The 4,035-nt window shown below is 43.1% G+C and overlaps 1 protein-coding gene across 1 annotated transcript in view; it reads right to left on the bottom strand.

Moving 5' to 3' along the window:
- The window catches only part of LDLR (low density lipoprotein receptor), a 45,336-nt gene that overhangs the window by 34,123 nt on the left and 7,178 nt on the right, over positions 1 to 4,035 (bottom strand). The window lies entirely within an intron of this gene.

The following is a 4,035-nucleotide window of genomic DNA, read 5'->3' as shown; positions in this document are numbered from 1 at the left end:
TCTCTAAGGTCGATAAAAGTATATTTAAAATAATAATAAAAATTCAATTTAATAAAACCTCACTGAACTTTTGCTCACTTCTTATCTATCCATTTTATAGTATATTGTATCTAAATTTAAAAAAAAAAAACCACTCTGGGTCTTCACAGTTCAATTCCAATGCTCTTACCAAGAATTAGGAAACCAGTCAGATGAGATTAGGAGAGATATGAGGAAGCCCCAGAGGAAGATAGAGGTGATAACGAGAGAAAAACAAGGACTGTTTCCAAGAAGAACCAACAGAACTTGGTAAGTGTTAATTACAAGGCCCGGGTGACCAGGACAAGAGCAGAAGGGAGGGGGTGAAGAGCGAAGGCAGTGAGTTGAGCTTTGGAATCTGCCATCAGTACTGATAGTTGTATTGCCCAACCACGGATCAGAACAGAATGTCTCCTTTGGAGATGCCTCTACAATACACCCCAGTGACAAACAGCTGAATCATAATCGTAATCATGCAGAAAGCAGGAAATGACACTTCTTGCTGCTGTGGCACACACGGTGGGCAAAAAGCAATGGGAATTTGAGGAGTCTTTGAAAAAACTATACAGGAAGTTCAGGCAAGGGGCACTGGTGACGAGGATCTTGGAGGAGGAGCTTCTGTCACCACCCCCCTCCTCCCATTGCTAGCCAAGCTTTGGTTATCATTGTAGACATAAGAACATCCAAACCTGTAGGGAATTTTTTTAAAATCCTCACCGGAGGATATGTTATTGTTTTTTAATTAATTTTAGAGTGAGAGTAAGGTGGGAGGGGTGGGGAGACAGAGGTGAGAGAGAAGCATCAGTGAGTTGCCTCCCATACTCGCCCTGACTGGGAATTGAACCCGAAACCTTTTGGTGCACAGGACTCTGCTCCAACTACTGAGTCACCAGCCAGGGAAACAAGACCTCAGGTTCTGGGCAGAACTGACAGTGTTGCAGTTTCTTTTATGCATTTGAGAGTCAGGCCCAAACGGCAGTAAAATTGCATGAAAGTGGGAGAAAGCAAGGTGAGGATTGGATTACAGGACAGTTAACAAGATTATGTGTGCTCTCTCTCTTGCCCTAGCTGGTTTTGCTCAGTGGATAGAGCGTCAGCCTGCGAACTGAAAAGTTCCAGGTTTGGTTCCGGTCAAGGGCACATGCCCAGGTTGCGGGCTCGATCCCCAGTGGGGGACTTGCAAGAGGCAGCTGATCAATGATTTTCTCTCATTGTGGATGTTTCTATCTCTCTCTCCCTCTTCCTTCCTCTCTGAAATCAATACACACACACACACACACACACACATATATATACAGATTATGTGCTCTCTTGAGGGTGGTTATGCTTTTTTCAAGTGTCTTAATCTAGAGTGATGGCGAACCTTTTGAGCTCGGCGTGTCAGCATTTTGAAAAACCCTAACTTAACTCTGGTGCTGTGTCACACATAGAAATTTTTTTATATTTGCAACCATAGTAAAACAAAGATTTATATTTTTGATATTTATTTTATATATTTAAATGCCATTTAACAAAGAAAAATCGACCAAAAAAATGAGTTCACGTGTCACCTCTGACACGCGTGTCATAGGTTCGCCATCACTGCCTAGATGCACAGAAACAACGGACAGAGCTTGCTTAAGGCAAATACAAGCCTTTTCGAAGTTACGTGCCTGAGGTGTGACTTCCCACCATGACCTGGCAAGCTAGGAATTTATGATCAGAACATCCTGTGAGATTATTTTCTGTAGAACCATTTTTTCGTCCACACCACCAATGCTCTCACCACCCGACCTTTGCACAAGGACCTATTTTACAAACTAAAGGAGCCACTGGAAATAATAGTAATAGATTAAGGCCCTTTAAAGAGGGATAAAAAGCCCTGACCGGTTTGGCTCAGCGGATAGAGCATCGGCCTGTGGACTGAAGGGTCCCAGGTTCGATTCTGGTCAAGGGCCTGTACCTTGGTTGCGGGCACATCCCCATTGGGGGGTGGGGGGGGGGCGTGCAGGAGGCAGCTGATCAATGTTTCTCTCTCATTGATGTTTCTAAAAAAATCAATAAAACATATTTTAAAAATTTTTTTTAAAATAAAAAAATATAAAGAGGGATAAAGATAAGAACAATAAATTCTGCTCCGCCTGCATGGCTCAGTGGTTGAGCATTGACCTATGAACCAGGAGGTCACAGTTCAATTCCCTATCAGAGTATACCAGGTATACCCGGTTGTGGGCTTAAGCCCCAGTAGGGGGCGTGCAGGAGGCAGCTGACCAATGATTCTCTCTCATCATTGATGTTTCAATCTCTCCCTCTCCCTTCCTCTCTGAAATCAATAAAAATATATTTAAAAAACAACATTAAACTCCTTTCCTGGACATCAAGCCTTCACCTGGTAATAGTTCTCTAAATATCTGCTAGCCACAGATGGCTGAAGACCTCACCAACAGGAAGACCCACCGCTACCTATTTCTATCAGACCAGGCCATCCAACAGCTGGCCATCAGCTCCAGACAATGTTTGAAAAGTGGATGGATTTTACTGTTATAGGTACAGTCAGACAGCAGTTGGCTGAGAAACGGCAACCAGAAACAGGGAGCACTGCCCTGGCCTGATAACTCAGTTGGTTACAACATTGTCCAGATAATCCAAGGTTGTGAGTTCGATCCCCGATCAGGGTACATACAGGCATCAACCAATGAATGCATAAATAAGTGGAACAACACAATCGGTTTCTCTCTCTCTCTAAAAAATAAATCAATGTTTAAAGAAATTTTAAAAACAACAACACAGGCAGCAGCAGGTAACAACACATCAGCCGGGTGTCCCCGTGGTAGACAGGACTGGTTCTGTTCTAAACACTACAGCCCAAAGGAACTGCACATCTTTGTTTCCTCCCCATTGCAGAAGCGAGGTTTGGATTGCCTATGTCAGTTTCATTTACATTTCAGCAAAAGCAAAAGGGAGCACACACTTTTAGATCTCCTGCTGGGGATGCCTAAAATTACTGAAGCACCGCACCCCACCCAACCCCCCAAATCTCTAACTTCTAGCCCTTAAATGCTCCGGTTATGAGTGACAAATCAGGAACCAAGTTATCGAAACAGAAAAGGAGAATACACATTTCTGCTTTTTCTCCAACACACAAATGAGGTAGTAAATGCTTTCGATGTTTGCTGTCCCGTGCTGCTTGTGGACGAAGGAGCCACACACTAAGCCTGACGAAATTAAAGCTTGGGAGGCCCGCACGGCAGGCCTTACAAACTCAGAGGCTGAGAGTAACCGCATAGGATGATCTGACACAGAAAATTCCTAACTAAAAGCGAGTCATGGCCTGTAGCTTCCTAGACAAAGGTCAATATCTACCTTAATTGAGACCGTCTGCTGTCTTTTTGCATCTAAGATAACATACCTTTGAAAAGTCATAGTGTGCTCACTTTGGCAGCACAGATACTAAAACTGGACCAAGACAGAGAAGATTAGCGTGGCCCCTGCTCAAGGATGACACGTAAATGCGTTGTCTTCCATATTTTTTTTTTGTTTGGAAAGAAAAAAAAAAGTAAGAGAAATCTTCTTTTCCAGACCTCTCAGGGCACAACGTCTGCACCAGGGCAGACCACAGAACCCCTCATTTTCATCTTGCCCTAGGAATACTATGTCTATGTTTTGTAAACGTTAATTGTTAACTATCCTGTGTCCGCCAATGTGAAAGAAGTGTCTCTCCGATTTCCTCTTTATCCAATCTCAGAGATTTCCCGCTTTGCTTTCTCCCGCCCCTTCCCTACTTTCGTTCGAATGTATCAAATAAACTACAAAACTGCCATTTTCCGGAGCATTTTCTCAGTCCGTTGAGATTTTGTTTCCTGACAACTGTCATCATTTTGGCCCAAATAAACTCATAAAAAATTCTTTGCAGGTTCTTACATCGACATACTGAAGGTAGTTGTGGTAAGGGAAATAAAAACCATAGATAGAATCATTTCCTGGAAAGAAGAGATGCCTGGAGCTAGCAGACTCAGCTGAAAATGAATGAGAAATCAA

Source organism: Myotis davidii, unplaced genomic scaffold, assembly GCF_000327345.1.
Source record: "Myotis davidii unplaced genomic scaffold, ASM32734v1 scaffold1439, whole genome shotgun sequence".
NCBI lineage: Eukaryota > Metazoa > Chordata > Mammalia > Chiroptera > Vespertilionidae > Myotis > Myotis davidii.
This window is presented reverse-complemented; position numbering and strand designations above follow the sequence as displayed.